Source organism: Nicotiana sylvestris, chromosome 5, assembly GCF_000393655.2.
Source record: "Nicotiana sylvestris chromosome 5, ASM39365v2, whole genome shotgun sequence".
Classification (NCBI taxonomy): Eukaryota; Viridiplantae; Streptophyta; class Magnoliopsida; order Solanales; family Solanaceae; genus Nicotiana; species Nicotiana sylvestris.
This window is the reverse complement of record NC_091061.1, coordinates 88,277,045-88,294,501: the sequence shown is the minus strand read 5'-3', so window position 1 is coordinate 88,294,501 and position 17,457 is coordinate 88,277,045. Positions and strand designations below refer to the sequence as shown.

General features: G+C 37.5%; 2 pseudogenes; both read left to right on the top strand.

The window, feature by feature from the left end:
- Window positions 1–433: 433 nt before the first annotated feature.
- LOC138868942 (arginine--tRNA ligase, chloroplastic/mitochondrial-like) lies at window positions 434–2,539 on the top strand (annotated as a pseudogene).
- Window positions 2,540–4,925: 2,386 nt separating this feature from the next.
- On the top strand, window positions 4,926–16,867 carry LOC138868941 (arginine--tRNA ligase, chloroplastic/mitochondrial-like; annotated as a pseudogene).
- The last annotated feature ends 590 nt before the right edge of the window (window positions 16,868–17,457 follow it).

The window sequence follows — 17,457 nt, the reverse complement described above, 5'->3', positions numbered from 1 at the left end:
CAAAAAAAGTGTTGCATGTTTCATCATTTTCAAGGAAAGGACAAAAAATATATTTTCTCTAAATTAGTTGTTTTTGTTTTAATTCCCGCCTGTATCCGATCTGCCCGAACTACGCATACCTGATTCTCGTCTTTCGGGGCGTGATACGTAGGCAACCCACATAGGGTTTGGTCTTCCTAGTAAATCTTAGGTTCTTGTCTTTGCGGGGTCTTAGCCAAGTTTTGCATTTTTAGCCACATAGGTTAGTTTTAGAAAAATAGTCACAATCTTGTCTTGCATGTGTCCAACAGAAAGGGTTGTTATCTCACATAGTGTTCTGGGTCTTTAACTTTATTTGGTCTTAATCTGCTATGTCTTTCCTGGCATTGCTGAATTTATCAAGTCGCAAAAAAGAACTCTCTTTGGAAAACAAGTGCACAGTTTTGTTATGAAAATGGGCTTTGATTATGGAAATGTCCTCATTCAGTCGGCTTTGATTGATATGTATGGGAAAATGATGACATTGAAAAATTCAGTTTTTGTATTTCAGAGCTCCCTCGAAATAAGCCTCAAATGTTGTAATTCAATGATGTCATCTTTGCTGCATCTTGGTGTCCCCAAGATATGTTGAGTTGTTCCGTTGGATGGTTTGTGAAAATATTGCATCTGATGAAGTGAGTCTGTCCTTAACAATAAAGTCATTATCATTGTATAGCTGTGATTTGTTACATCGATGTGCAATCAAATTAGGTTTTGATTTTGATATTATGGTATTATGTTCTCTGATTGATGCATATTCAAGATCTGGACAGATTAGGTACTCTCAGAAGATTTTGAAGCATTTTCTTCACCTAATATCATCGGTTTCACTTTAATAATTAATGCATATGCTCGGAAAGGAATGGGAAGTGAATGTCTTGGATTGTTTGAAGAAATGATCCAAAAGGGAGTAAAACCAGATGAAGTAACATTCTTGTGTATGCTGTTGGGTTGCAACCATTTAGGTTTAGTTGAAGAGGGGAAAAGGATTTTTGAGTCAATGAGACTTCATGGGGTCTTGCCGGACAGGCGGCACTATTCTTGTATGGTGGGTCTTCTGGGCCGTGCAGGTTTTAGTCATTGAAGTAGAAGAGTTGCTAAACCACGCATCATCGACAGGAGATTCTGTGGTTTGGAGCTCACTTTTGCGAAGTTGTAGGATTCATCAAAATGAGCATGTTGGAAGAAGAGCAGCTACAAATTAATGGATCTTGAGCAAGGGGATCCTTCAGTTTAGTTACAGGCCTCAAATTTTTATTCTGAAAATGGAAGGTTCGAGACTGCAATATATTTGAGAGATTGCAGTTGCGAGGAAGATGAGCAGAGATATTAGCAATAGTTTAGTTCGAGACTGTATAAACTTTTTCTTGAAAAAATATATATCTATCAGAATGGACACTTCCTCTGCCTTTATAGTTTTGTGTTAAAGCTGCATGTATATTAAGTATGTATGCGGAAAGGAAAATATTATGTTCCAGTGGCAAAATAGGTCTTACAGATAGCTGTGGGTTCTTGTAATCAGTGTAATGCAAACAAATGATAATATATGTTGAAGATGTGATTTTGAGTACAGATTACCATCTTAAATTGATCCATATAATTCAGGCCATTATGATTAGATTACTCTAACTTATGTGATGTAGTATAGGTAACTAGCTAGGTAGAGAGGTTTTGAGTTTGCAAGGTTTTCAATTTCGGTATCAACTGGTGTAACTGATGCTGGGATTCGGAGTTCAATGTATATTGAAGTTTCAACAAATGATTACATGATACCTTCTAAATGCAATTCTTAAGGTATCAGCTTAATAAAGAGAAAGCAGACTGGATGATCATTGCTGCTGCAAAATTTGCAGGCTGGTTTCCCTCAACGAGATTGATTATCCCAAACTTAGTCATGTGGGATTTGGTCTAGTCTTAGGAGAAGACGGGAAACGGTTCCGTACGCGAAGTACTAGGGTGGTGAAGCTGGTTGATTTGCTTGATGAGGCCAAAACTAGTGTAAATTAGCACTTGAAGAGAGAGTTAAGGCTAAAGAATGGACAGCTGAGGAACCGGATCAATCTGCTGAAGCAGTAGGATATGGTGTTGTTAAATATGTTGACTTGAAAAACAACAGGCTGACTAATTACACCTTCAATTTTGATCAGATGCTTAGTGATAAGGGAAATGCCACTGTGTATCTGTTGTATGCGCATGCTCGCATTTGTTCGATCATCAGGAAGTCAGGCAGAGATACAGATGAGTTAAAAAGAGTGGGGCGATGGATTTGGCTCATCAAGATGAACGTGTGTTAGGACTCCATTTGCTCCCAATTTCCTGAAATTGTTGAAGAAGCTTCTATCAATCTTTTGCCAAACCTTTTGTGTATCTTCACGAATTGTCTGAAGACTGCACAAAAGTTTGCACCAATTGTCAGGTGGTTGGTTCAGCGGAAGAAACAAGCAGGCTTCTGCTGTGTGAGGCAATAGTTGTTGTGATGAGAAAGTATTTCCATCTAGTGCGTGTGGGTCTACTTACATGAAGTTGCTTAAGGAGATTTTTTTTATGTTAGAGTCTGTTTTATTTTCTAGTTTTGTATAATAATGTCAAGTCTTTTAGGTGATATTAGAGTCTCATAGACTAGTACAGTAAGGTCGAGTCTTTTGTTATGGTATTTCTTATTCTGTATTTGAAAAATGTGTAATAAATCAAAAATCCAAAAAAACCAAAAAAAAAAAGAAATTTTGCATTTTTTATATTTTCATTATAAGTTTTCTTCAGAATACTAATTCTAGAAATGAAAACAAAATTTCCTTTGAGGTTGTTTTTCTTTTAGACAATTAATATCAAAATAAAAATTGTTTTTATATTTTCTTTTAGTACATTAAAACCAAAAATTCAAAAAAAAAAAGAGAATTTTCTTTAGTACCGCTTTAAAAGTTTTCTTTTAAGATATTAATTTAAAAAATCCAAAAAAAATTTCTTTTGTGGTTTTTCTTTGGGAAATTGATGAAAAATAACTTGAAAAAAAAAGTTCTTTTATTTTTACTAGAACTTTAGGACATTGTACATATAAGAAAAAGAAAATAACAATACTTTTTCTTTGGTTTATTTTAAGAATTTCTTCCTTAGGTAATTAAAAATTCAGATCCAAAAACAGTTTTTTATAATTCTTGTTTCGAAATCCTTTTCTTCAGGATATCAAGTGAAAATTTAAAATATTTTTCTTTGGTTTAGCCTTTAGATTTCCTTCTTAAAAAAGAAAAAATATTTTTTTCTTGTAGGGTTTTTCCTCAATAATTTTCCATAGAGTATTTGTTTCAAAAGGGAAAAATATATATGCTCGTTAAGCTTGAGTTCAGAATATGTTATTGAACATTAAGTCTATAAAAAGAAATAAAGATTTGATTCTTTTATTTCTCTTTTCTCATCAGAGTAGTCATTAAGAAAAAAAAAGGAGAATGTTAGTTTGTTTCCTTTATTCTTGATTTTCCAGAACTACGCAAAGGTCTGATTCATGCGGCGCCATGATACGTAGTCAACCTACATAGGGTTCGATCGAATTATTTTTTTATTTATTAAAAGGAAAAAAACAACCAAAAAAAAGGAGATGAAATCATGGGATGTGAAAAATGAGCAGGAAGAAAAGAGCGATAATCAGAAAGAAAAAAAGGAATGAAAATGAGCGAGGTAAGAAGTGAGAGCAAAGAAAAGAAAAGATAAGATTCAAATGGACAAATTGGGATGATGTCAAGTGACCTTGTGACCCTCGAAGTCATTCTTGAACCGTTAATTGTTGCTAGGTGCATTGCACGAAATGTGATATTTTTAGTTGTTAAATGCCCTAACGCTAACATGGTGACTTCATTTTCTTCCTCTTTGTTCTCCTCATTATAGCAGAAGGGTGGTTGGTTTGTGGTTCTTAAGGTAACTCGTCCATACAACACAAGGTCAAAGGGCAAGGTAGCCATGGCTAGCAAAAACTTGGGCACAAGAGTTGTTAACCCATCAAGGGAGTTTGTGGAGTCGGAGTCTGAATTAAAAGAGGAGGTCCAAAGGATGAAACAACAGATGGCAAAAATGTATCAGTCTTGGATCAGGGGGCATCCTCCACCTTCATTCCCCACTAACTACAATGAAAACCCTGCAACTATCCCACCACTATCACAAATCCAGATTCCCACTACTGCTGATATCACCCCACAACTTTTTCACAATCTACCCGCCAAAACCACCTCGTATCCCGCTCCTTTGGCCACTCATGCTCTTGTAGATCCTCTCCCAGCTACTTTTCCTCGATCCTCTAACGAGGCTGTGTTCAAAGTCCCTAATGCCCAACACTATGCTTCAAAATAACTTTCAAAGTCTCAGATTCATACTCTCCCGCTCCTCATTTTGAACCTCCCGGTGAAACTGAAAAACTTGCTAAGACAGAGGAGCAAGATGAGATATCCAGGAAGGTGAAAATCTTAGAGCAGTCTTTAAGAAATATGCAAGGGATAGGGATCCAGATGAGCGTGGCTTACAAAAACTTGTGCTTGTTTCCTGACGTCCAACTGCCTGATGGGTTTAAGATGCCAAAGTTCGATTTATATGATGGACATGGAGATCCCATGGCCCATTTGAGAGGCTACTGCAGTAAGATGAGAGGCGTCAGTGGGAAAGACAAATTATTGGTGGCGTATTTCAGTCAAAGTCTGAGTGGGACAGCTCTAGAGTGGTACACCCGCCAAGATGCTAGCAGGTGGTACACGTGGGATGATATGGCTCAGGCCTTTGCCATGCACTTTCAGTACAATATAGAAATTGTCCCAGATCGCATGTCCCTCGCCAAGATGGAAAATAAGCCTAATGAAAGCTTTAGGGAATACGGGCTTAGATAGAGAGAGCAAGCTGCCAGAGTCCATCCTCCCATGGAAGAAAAAGAGATGGTCGAGTACTTTTTTCAAGCTCAAGAACCAACTTACTTTGGGCATTTGATCACGGCTGTGGGTAGGTCTTTTAATGATGGGGTAAAAATGGGAGAAATGGTGGAAGATGGGTTGAAGTCTAGCAAGATCATGAGTTATTCTGCTTTAAAAGCCACAACACAAGCAATTCAGAATGACACAGGAAGCTTGCTGGGTCAGAAGGAACATGATGATTTTGCCATGGTTGTTTCAGAGTCACGACGTAGACCAAAGGGTCCACATCACCAATATACTCAGCCTCAACTCCAACCCCAAACCTGTCCCCGAGCTCCACATAATCCACCTCAGTATTATCCTCCGAACAATGTCCGGTCATATGTCCAACCACCAGGTCACCCCCTATGGCGAGCGCCAGCACCGCATAATGCATTCTTGCCTTCACAACATTTTCGAGCACCTAACAACCCTAGAAAACAGGGGCAGTGAAGGTAACAAAGGCAAAGAAATAGTTTCACGCCGATTGGGGAGTCCTACACAAGCTTGTTTGAAAGGTTAAAGCATTCTGGCCTGATTGAGCCGCTCCTCGGCTATACTCCAGACCCATATGCAAAAGGCTTTGATCCTACTGTACGATGCATGTACCACTCTAATGTCCAATGGCATAGCATTGAATATTATCGTTCTTTGAAAAGGGAAATAGAAAGAATGATTCAAGAAGGGGTAATTGTGATCAATGACAGTGACAGGGAGAATGCGAACCCTCTTGGGAACTTGCTGACTGAAGTTAAATATTGAAGTTGTTAATGGTTTTGGCAATATTGATGTGGAACCCAGTGGATAAGATGTAGTGCTTGGTAATTGGAAAGACGCTCCATCTCTTGGCTAGATGGAGAGGAGTCTTGGTGGTTTATTTTGTTGTCATTTCTGTTGTCCGGGTTATTTTCAGGGTTGTAATCCGGATATTGTCTTGTGATGCAAACCCTTCTATCCTTTTATTTTGCCTAGTTTATTTTTCGTAGTAACTCGTTTAGTGTTGTCCATCAGGGTTGTAGCCCAGTTTAGTTTTCTTGTTTTGTTGTTCAAACCCTTTCACCATCTGTCTAATGCAATTTTCTGTTTTCTGTTATTTTGAGTCATTTTTGTTTAGTTCTCTTTTCCTTTTATAGTCATTTTCCTGTTGACTCTAGTGACATGACATGCACTCATAATTCTCAACCTAGTCTTAAAAAGTTAGTTTAGTCATGAAGCAATGAAACAATTATGAAGATGATAGGGATATCTGAGGGAAAAGGTAAAGGCATTTTGAGATCAATTCAAGCCCGAATTATGGAACTGGAGCAGATAGAACAAAAAGAAATACTATTGAAATGCATCATGCCGCATCAGGTTGAAGCTAAAGGCAAGTTTGCCCCAAATTGGCAGGGGTCGTTCATCGTAATGAGAGTGTTCTCCAATAGTGCTTCGTATTTAACAGATATAGAAGACAAATGTGTAGATATGGCTATCAATTCTGATGAAGTCAAAAGATATTACGTATGATTTCTTTGGTTTGTTTAATTGTGTTGTTTGTGTTTGGCATGCTTTGAATATTGAAATGACGAAGGCATTTTATTCTGCTATCTAAACACTTTATCCTTTATCACCCCTTTGAGCCTTATTTATTTTCTTTCATATTCCTCTTTTGGAATCAGAACCAGAGTTTAGAAATGTGATATAGAAAAAGGGAGGAAAAAAAAAGAGAAAAAGAAAAGGAAAAATGGAAAAATAGTAAAGAAAAGAAAAGAAAATGAAAAAAGAGAGGAAAAAGAAAAGAAAAGAAAGATCACAACAAAGCAATTTCTATGACATGAACTACGTTCGACCTGATTCCTTTTAAGGATACGTAGGCAGTCTCACGGTTCGGTCCCATCAAAATAAAAATTCAAAAGTCCCCAAGCAAAGAAACTGGGGCAAAAGTTGTGTTTGTTGTAAGAAATCAGATTCCGAAAGTTGTAATTTTGAACCCATGTGAAATGTTTTGAGCCTTTGATATCCTTTCTTTTTAACCCTATCCAAAATCCCACTTTACGGTCCAAAGAAAGACCTTCCGATCAGTCTTCGAGAGATGCCAAGTCCAGCAAGGAGAGGTAATTCATATCAGGGGCAACACTCTGGTCCAAGCAGAAAAATAATGAAAATGACAGAGTCTTATTGGTGAAAACCCTTACGGGCACCGTAAGGCGACGGGAGCTAAGAGAAATCAAAAACGAGAGAGTCTTATTGGTAAAAACCCTCATGGGGACCGTAATGCGACGGTAAGTTGAGAACAAAATGAGAGAGGTTTGATGGGGAAAACCCTTCGGGCACTACAAGTCGAATAAGGATTGTGAATCAGATTGGGTAATCGGAGAATTGAAGCCCAGTTTCACGGTTTAGGGATATAACAGGAGTTGAACATCAGACTTGCTCAACAGAATAGGCCACAGGTGCATGTCATGGTCATTAGAGTTGGTATCCATATCTGATAGGTTTCTACTTTGTAGTTTTCTTGTTAGGAATCACCTTTTTCCTTTGTCCTTTACTTTGTTCCTTTTGTCTTGTTTACTTTCTCTTCCTGAGTCTGTTTGGTCAAAACAAGTGAGAAATGACTTCAAAATTTGCTACCAACTTTCCAATTGTACAAAACGGAGTTTGGCTAGCACATCAAAGTGGCATAAGTCAGGAAAGAACAACGTGCGCACTGAGTTGTTAACAATCAACATGCTTTGGGATTATGTGAAATACAAAGGTTTGGTATATATCAGTTCATGAACAATGCAACAGATAGAGGATGTTGGGTGAATGTATCAAAGGTATTCTCTGTGATGAGGTTGACAGAGAAATTGGTTAACCAACGACAAGCAAGGTCTTCCAAGCGGAAATCAAAGTTATCATGGCAAGTGAAGGAGCAATAGACCGCAAGGCCAAGGCCAGTGGTTTAAGTCAAGAAAGAACAGCATACGCACTGAGTGGGTGGCAATTGACATGCTTTGGGATTCATGCGAGACACAAAGGTTTGGTAAATGTCAGTTCATGAGCAATGCAACAGATAAAGGGTATTGGGTATGAACGGAGAAGAGGTATTTTCTGTGATAAGGATGACAGAGAAAGTGGTTAGCAAGGTCTTCGAGTGGAAGTCAAAGTTATCATGGGAAGTGGAGGAGCAATCGCCCTCAAAGTCAGGGCCACAAACCAACCACCGCATTCTAAACTGACAAGATTTTTCTTTGATTGAAACAGGGGCAGAAAGTTTCGATTGTTTCGGAGAAACCCTCCGTAGGGGAAAAGCAAGCACCAGACAGGTTTAATCTTAAAAATTCTCAGGACCCTCCTGGACAATGGGACTTAGTTAAAATTCAAAACGTTCATGAGTAACAAGATCTAGCTAGGCTCTACCTTGAGGAAATATAAGTTTGGCTTTGAAGTTTTCATGCTTAGGATAAGATTCAATTTGAAATTTTAAGGACCCTCTTGAATAATGGGACTTAGTTTAATACCTCCCTTAGATGCTAACAGTTAGCATAAGTTTCACCATTAGGAAGTTGAATTTAGCTCTGAAATTTTCACCCTTAAGATGAGATTTGATTTTAAATTTCAGGACCCTCCTGGATAATGGGATTTAGTTTTTAAATTTTCAGGACCCTCCTGATAATGGGATTTAATTTTAAAATTTCAAGGCCCTCCTGGATAATGGGATTTAATTTTAAATTTTTAGGACCCTCCTGGATAATGGGATTTAGTTTTTAAAATTTTAGGACTCTCCTGGATAATGAGATTTAATTTTAAATTTTCAGGACCCTCCTGAATAATGGGACCTAGCTTTAAAATTTCCATTGGATAACAAAATATAGCGTAAGTTCTGGTGTAGGGTAATATAATCTAGCCGTAAAATAGTCACTCATAAGATAAAACTTGACTTTTGGATTTTTAGGACCCTCCTGGATAATGGGATGTAGCTTTAATACTTTCTTAGATAACAAGATGTAGCGGAAGTAATACCTTCAGAAGATATAACTTAGATTTAAAATTGTCGTTTAATTAAGAGTTGCCAGGACCCTCCTGGATAATGGGGTGTAGTTTAAAGATCGGCTTAGATAACAAGATGTAGCGAAAGTAATACCCTTAGGAAACGCACTTCCTAGTTTAGACCATATGAGTTTTAGTCACTGAAGTTCTCACCCCTAGGAGACGCACTTCCTAGTCTCGGTCATTTAAATTCATTCCTAGGAGACGCACTTCCTAGTTTAAGTCATTGATGTTCCACCCCTAGGAGACGCACTTCCTAGTCTTGGTATTTCAAGTTATATTACGTTGTAGGAGACGCACTTCCTAAATTGAGATTTTACCACTAGGAGACGCACTTCCTATTTGGTTCATTTAAGTTCATTCCTAGGAGACGCACTTCCTAGTTTGAGTCATTGATGTTTCACCCCTAGGAGACGCACTTCCTAGTCTGGGTCTTTCAGATTATATTTTTGCTTTAGGAGACGCACTTCCTAAATTGAGATTTTCCCCTAGGAGACGCACTTCCTAGTCTAGTTCATTTAAGTTCATTCATAGGAAATGTACTTCCTGGTTTGAGTCATTGAAGTTTCGCCCATAGGAGACGTAATTCCTAAAGTGAGAATTCACTGATAGGAGACGCAGTTCCTAGTTTGAGTCGTTAAAGTTTCACCCATGGGAGACGCACTTCCTAGTATAGGTCTTTCCGACTATATTTTGTTTTAGGAGACGCATTTACTAAATTGAGTTTCACCCCTAGGAGACGCACTACCTAGTCTGGGTCTTTCGGGTTATATTTTTTCTTTAGGAGACACACTTCCTAAATTGAGATTTTCCCTTAGGAGACGCACTTCCTAGTCTGGTTCATTTAAGTTCATTCATAGGAAACGCACTTCCTAGTTTGAGTCATTAAAGTTTTACCCCTAGAAACGCACTTCCTAGTCTGGGTCTTTCAGGATATACCTGTAGGAGACACACTTCCTAAATTGAGATTTCCCTCTAGCAGACGCACTTCCTGGTTTTGATCCATACAAGTTTTACCCGTAGGGAACGCACTTCCTAGTTTGGTTCATTCAGGTTTTATTTTTAGAAGACGCATTTGCTAGTCAAAAGTTTTGGGTTTTACTCATAGGGGACGCACATCCTGGTCTAGTCATTAGTTTACTCTCATCATTGCATCAATAGTATAAGTGGTTTACAATATTGCTAACAACTCACAAATCTTCCTAGTGCAAACTGGGGCAGAAAATTTTGTTTGTTTTGTTTGGTTTGATGAAATCAGGCGCCCACCTGGAGAACAAGGGAATACATTTCAAGTTCAGCAATCAGGCACCCACCTGGAGAACAAGGGAATATAGTTCGAGTTTTGGCAATCAGGCGCCCACCTGGAGAACAAGGGAATACATTTCTAGTTCAGCAATCAGGCACCCACCAGGAGAACAAGGGAATACATTTCAAGTTCAGCAATCAGGAGCCCACTTGAAGAACAAGGGAATATATTTCAAGGTTTAGCAATCAGGCATTTACCTGGAGAATAAGGGAATTTACTTTAGAACACATAAACTCGCGGCAAGAATGTGAGTCCACAGTCCGAGGTGATCAACAGATGTTAGTCACAATAAATAAAAAAAGAGAAAGGCAAGAAGTGAATCCAGATGCAGAAGTTGATGAAAATGTGAGCTGCTTGAGACATTGTTGAAGTCATAAGCATGGTATGTCCGGTTTTGGTCTGGAAAGCTGAAGAAGAATGAACTAGCACCTGCAACTAGCAAGCGTCAAGGTTCAAATCCAAAGTCTGCATGAAGAACCATTCAAGACTCAAGATTAAGCTTCAGAAGACTTATAGATAGGAATCTTATAACTCGTAGTTGGCAGGCTTAGCTAGTCTTTTTCATGTTTTGATTTTTGATGTAATAACAGGACCGCGGACCGGAACCTCGGCGGAACAGCACCTCGACCGGCTCTTTACCTCGGCATACTCCATCATCTCACTCACCTCTGAACTACATGTGGCCTGATTCCTCTAATAGCCAAGGATATGTAGGCAGCTTAGATACCAGAGCTCGGTCACATTCCCCTCTCTCTTAGTTTTAGTCTTTCCAAATAAGGGTCGGGTCAAAAAACCTATCTAGTCGTTCTTTGTCTGAAAATACTTCGTCTTTTCAGTCAAAGAGGGGCAGCTGTAGACATGTGATTTTTGACCCTCTCCAAGATTTTTCATATTTTAGCTCGAAAATATTTAATTTAGGCCTAATATAGCTATTTCAACTATTTTTGACTTCTTTACCTTATTTTCGTCATAAAAATGGAAAATTACAACAACAAAAAAAATTAGTCTGTATCTTTCATAAATTTAAATAAAAATATACAAAAAATAGTACCTTATTTTTTATCTTTACATAATCTTGAAAATACAAAAAATATATACAATAGTTTCATGTTAGCTTTTGCATTATGTAGTATTTTTATCTTATTTTGAAAGGAGTCGATTAAGGTGTTGGATCATAATTTTAAGAGTTTTAGAACCAAGTTCTTGGCCCAATTCGGATTAGTCCATTAATCCTAGGGACCCTTCTAAACTCTTCTTTGGAACAAAAACAAATAAAAAACACCCTAAGGACCTAATACACAAAAGACCTAGGGACTAATAGGAAAAATACACAAAAATACACCTAAACCTAGACTCTACCTATAAAGTAATGCTTAAAAAATCTAAAAGAGAAGAAATAATGCTGAAGAAGGGAGACAAGAAGCTGCGCAGCTTTCATCAAGCATCCCTCCCCCAGCGTAGTTTTTCGGTTCTTTTTCACAAAGAAAGAAAAGCCAAAAAACTATCTCGTCGATTCCTCTTTCTTCTTCAGCGAAACACCCATCGCCATTCCTCTTCATCTTCACAAACCAAGCACCCCTGAAACTCACCGCAACGACCAAGCGACAACCAGCCCCAAACAACCAACAAAACAGCAGCTCAACCGCTACCAATTTCAACTGAAAATAGTCCAAAAATGGACATCAAAACCCAGCTGTAAACCTCACTTCAAAACACCGAAAACCAGTCACAAAAATAGATGTTGACGAGGTCGTTTGCAGCGACATTCCAGTCCGATCGAGTCGAGTTCGCGGTTATGATTTTTAGTCCTTGGTGGAACAAAAGCTCGATTTGCTTTGTAATCTGAGCTCGAGATCTTTCAAATCAATTATTGCGGTTGCTTGAGGTGTAACAGGTGCGATTGTGATTCTAGGCACTCCGAATATTGATTTAGTCTCTATTTTCATTTGCTATATATAAAGGTCCATTTCTCTCTTCTTTGTCTCACTGATTTAATTGACTCAAAGTGATCTTCCCTTTATGGTTGAATATGTTCAATTTATGGTATTGTCACCTAAATCTATCAGATTTTGATGTGAATAACTGAAATTTTTCTCATGTCTAAATTCTCGACCGCTGTAAATAATTGTTCATGTAATTAGGGTGGATCCATGTGTTTGTTGGTTTTATAATTGAAACTCTTCTTCTGTTTAATTAACGAAATTCGTGCTTGGCCATGTGAATCATTGTTACTCTCAGTCACATTAATTTGTTAGCAGTGAATGGGAATGCTTCGAATGTATACGGAGAAACTATTAAGCATTGAAATGGTTTGGACTACGTAATGCTATTCTTTTAGTCTTTTATTTTGTAGCAGCTTTCGTTTCAATAGTTTTGCAAATATGGCATCCAGTTTTATTAATCACGTTTGTCCTCTCAAAGAAAATAGTGAACAATAGCTAAATGTCAACTTCCTCTCAAATGGATACAGTTAGACGTATTAGATAGAATCGTAGTCTTTTATCATTTTTTTTCATTCTTGTCATTAGCTATTTGTAATTGATTGATTACTAAATACCCCCGATGCAATAATCTCAAAGTAGTCTAGAAAAATAATTCATGAAAATCCGTAGTTCATTTTAGTTGAGTAAAGCCTTATGGAATAAGTGGAGGCGTGCCATGCCAAACAAAATCTCAAAATGCATGGCCCTCATTTAATTAATTTTAATCAATTAGAAATCGAGACGTGCTATTTAGTTGAATTTCCATGGCCCTCGCAAAGTTGTTAACGCGTAGTTGCTTTAGGCGCGTCATCTTATAATATTACCTTCCTAAACTCAGGTGCGCATTTTATGTGACCCAAGTCAAAATCTTAAAACGTTGACTAAAATGTGTTTAGGATTGCGGGTGCATTTCATGTGGCGTGATCCAAAGGCACGTTTTAAATGACGTTCAAACTTCTTCGAAAATTAATTAAAAGCGGTCAAAAGTTAAAAATGGCATCATAGGTTAAAATGTGTTTCTAAAATCAGATAATTAAGCCGAATATAACAGTTAAGCGACCGTTCTAGATCCACGAAACTCGGGAATGCCTAACACCTTCTCCCGGGTTAATAGAATTCCTTACTCAGATTTCTGGTTCGCAGGCTGTTAAACAGAGTAAATCCTTTCCTCGATTCAGGATTTGAACAGGTGACTTGGGACACCATAAAATTATCCCAAGTGGCGACCCTGAATCTTTAAATGAAATAATCATGTTTCGATTGTCCTTTAATTGGAAAAACTCTCTTATGCCCTTTCCCGGAGGGTGTAGGTAAAAAGGAGATGTGACAGCTCTGGCGACTCTGCTGGGGATTGAACCCAGAATCTCTGGTTCAAGGTTCAAGAATTCGAGCTTAGAATAATTGTTATAGTTGTCTTTATCCATTATCTGAATTTGTTACATGATTTGGGCCTAATGTGCTAATTGATTGATTTTACCGCTTTGATATTCCGTGAACTGTATATAAACTGTTGTGAAATCCCTCTTCTCTTTGAGTCTTCTAAATCATGAAGAAGTGTGCACTTCGTGTGACTTCTTTTCTGTTAGAGTCATATCCCAAATTTAGGACGAGGTTCGCACAAGTTGCATAGCCGGTGAAGCTTCTGTATTCCCGGTACGCTGCCCCCTCCCTCGGCTCGAGCTGTCCGCTCGGGTAAGCCAGGTCTAGAATAATAAACCCAGTTTTTGAACCTAGTACAACAAGACCTCATGTCGGATCCCTAGTAGGAACGTTTGCTTGCATCATGTGCATTTAACTTTGGAGACTCAACACAGGGGTTGGGTCTGTCTAGGACAGGTGTACCCAAAATAACAGACCATCTTGATGCATCCTATATGCTACATGTTGCATTTCTTCGAGGGTAAAAGGGTCATTTGGCGGAGTAATGATAGTTGAGGGCAAATAAAAAAAAGTAAAATAAAAAAAAGAGAGGGTGAAGTGTGAATAGAGTGGGGCCCAATTATGTTTTTTGTCACATTTTTTGTTAAGGAAAAAGAGCTTGAAAATTCAAAAAAAAATTGCGTTTTTTCATCGTTTTTCGAATATCAAAAAAGAAGAGGGAAAAGGAAAATCCAAAAAAAGTGTTGCACGTTTCATCATTTTCAAGGAAAGGACAAAAAATATATTTTCTCTAAATTAGTTGTTTTTGTTTTAATTCCCGCCCGTATTCGATCTGCCCGAACTACACATACCTGATTCTCGTCTTTCGGGACGTGATACGTAGGCAACTCACATAGGGTCCGGTCTTCCTAGTAAATCTTAGGTTCTTGGCTTTGCGGGGTCTTAGCCAAGTTTTGCATTTTTAGCCATATAGGTTAGTTTTAGAAAAATGGTCACAATCTTGTCTTGTATGTGTCCAACAGAAAGGGTTGTTGTCTCACATAGTGTTCTGGGTCTTTAACTTTATTTGGTCTTAATCTGCTATGTCTTTCCTGGCATTGCTGAATTTATCAAGTCGCAAAAAAGAACTCTCTTTGGAAAACAAGTGCACAGTTTTGTTATGAAATTGGGCTTTGATTATGGAAATGTCCTCATTCAGTCGGCTTTGATTGATATGTATGGGAAAATGATGACATTGAAAAATTCAGTTTTTGTATTTCAGAGCTCCCTCAAAATAAGCCTCAAATGTTGTAATTTAATGACGTCATCAAGGTATGTTTCAGCTGTTCCGTTGGATGGTTTGTGAAAATATTGCATCTAATGAAGTGAGTCTGTCCTTAACAATAAAGTCATTATCATTGTATAGCTGTGATTTGTTACATCGATGTGCAATCAAATTAGGTTTTGATTTTGATATTATGGTATTATGTTCTCTGATTGATGCATATTCAAGATCTGGACAGATTAGATTCTCTCAGAAGATTTTGATGCATTTCCTTCACCTAATATCATCGGTTTCACTTTAATAATTAATTCATATGCTCGGAAAGGAATGGGAAGTGAATGTCTTGGATTGTTTGAAGAAATGATCCAAAAGGGAGTAAAACTAGATGAAGTAACATTCTTGTGTATGTTGTTGGGTTGCAACCATTTAGGTTTAGTTGAAGAGGGGAAAAGGATTTTTGAGTCAATGAGACTTCATGGGGTCTTTCCGGACAGGCGGCACTATTCATGTATGGTGGGTCTTCTGGGCCGTGCAGGTTTAGTCATTGAGGTAGAAGAGTTGCTAAACCACGCATCATCGACAGGAGATTCTGTGGTTTGGAGCTCACTTTTGCGAAGTTGTAGGATTCATCAAAATGAGCATGTTGGAAGAAGAGCAGCTACAAATTAATGGATCTTGAGCCAGGGGATCCTTCAGTTTGGTTACAGGCCTCAAATTTTTATTCTGAAATTGGGAGGTTCGAGACTGCAATATATTCGAGAGATTGCAGTTGCGAGGAAGATGAGCAGAGATATTAGCTATAGTTTAGTTCGAGACTGTATAAACGTTTTCTTGAAAAATGTATATCTATCAGAATGGACACTTCCTCTGCCTTTATACTTTTGTGTTAAAGCTGCATGTATATTAAGTATGTATACGGGAAGGAAAATATTATGTTCCAGTGGCAAAATAGGTCTTACAGGTAGTTGTGAGTTCTTGTAATTAGTGTAATGCAAGCAAATGATAATATATGTTGAAGATGTGATTTTGAGTACAGATTACCATCTTAAATTGATCCATATAATTCAGGCCATTATGATTAGATTACTCTAACCTATGTGATGTAGTATAGGTAACTAGCTGGGTAGAGAGGTTTTGAGTTTGCAAGGTTTTCAATTTCGGTATCAACTGGTGTAACTGATGCTGGGATTCGGTGTTCAATGTATATTGAAGTTTCAACAAATGATTTCGTGATACCTTCTAAATGTAATTCTTAAGGTATCAGCTTAATAAAGAGAAAGCAAACTGGATGATCATTGCTGCTGCAAAATTTGTAGGCTGGTTTCCCTCAACGAGATTGATTATCTCAAAGTTAGTCATGTGGGATTTGGTCTAATCTTAGGAGAAAACGGGAAATGGTTCCGTACGCGAAGTACTGGGGTGGTGAAGCTGGTTGATTTGCTTGATGAGGCCAAAACTGGTGTAAATTAGCACTTGAAGATAGAGGTAAGGCTAAAGAATGGACAGCTGAGGAACCGGATCAATCTGCTGAAGCAGTAGGATACGGTGTTGTTAAATATGCTGACTTGAAGAATAACAGGCTGACTAATTACACCTTCAATTTTGCTCAGATGCTTAGTGATTAGGGAAATGCCACTATGTATCTGTTGTATGCGCATGCTCGCATTTGTTCGATCATCAGGAATTCAGGCAGAGATACAGATGAGTTAAAAAGAGTGGGGCGATGGATTTGGCTCATCAAGATGAACGCGTGTTAGGACTCCATTAGCTCCCAATTTCCTGAAATTGTTGAAGAAGCTTCTATCAATCTTTTGCCAAACCTTTTGTGTATCTTCACGAATTGTCTGAAGACTGCACAAAATTTTGCACCAATTGTCAGGTGGTTGGTTCAGCGGAGGAAACAAGCAGGCTTCTGCTGTGTGAGGCAACAGTTGTTGTGATGAGAAAGTGTTTCCATCTATTGGGTGTGGGTCTACTTACATGAAGTTGCTTAAGGAGATTTTTTTTATGTTAGAGTTTGTTTTATTTTCTAGTTTTGTATAATAATGCCAAGTCTTTTAGGTGATATTAGAGTCTCATAGGCTAGTACAGTAATGTCGAGTCTTTTGTTATGGTATTTCTTATTCTGTATTTGAAAAATGTGTATTAAATCAAAAATCCAAAAAAAAAACAAAAAAAAAGAAATTTTGCATTTTTTATATTTTCGTTATAAGTTTTCTTTAGAATACTAATTCTAGAAATGAAAAAAAAAAATCCTTTGAGGTTGTTTTTCTTTTAGGCAATTAATATCAAAATAAAAATTGTTTTTATATTTTCTTTTAGTACATTAAGACCAAAAATTCAAAAAAAAAAAAAGAGAATTTTTTTTAGTACCGCTTTAAAAGTTTTTTTTAAAGATATTAATTCCAAAAATCCAAAAAAAAATTCTTTTGAGGTTTTTCTTTGGGAAATTGATGAAAAATGACTTGAAAAACAAAGTTCTTTTATTTTTACTAGAACTTTAGGACATTGTACATGTAAGAAAAAGAAAATAACAATACTTTTTCTTTGGTTTATTTTCAGAATTTCTTCCTT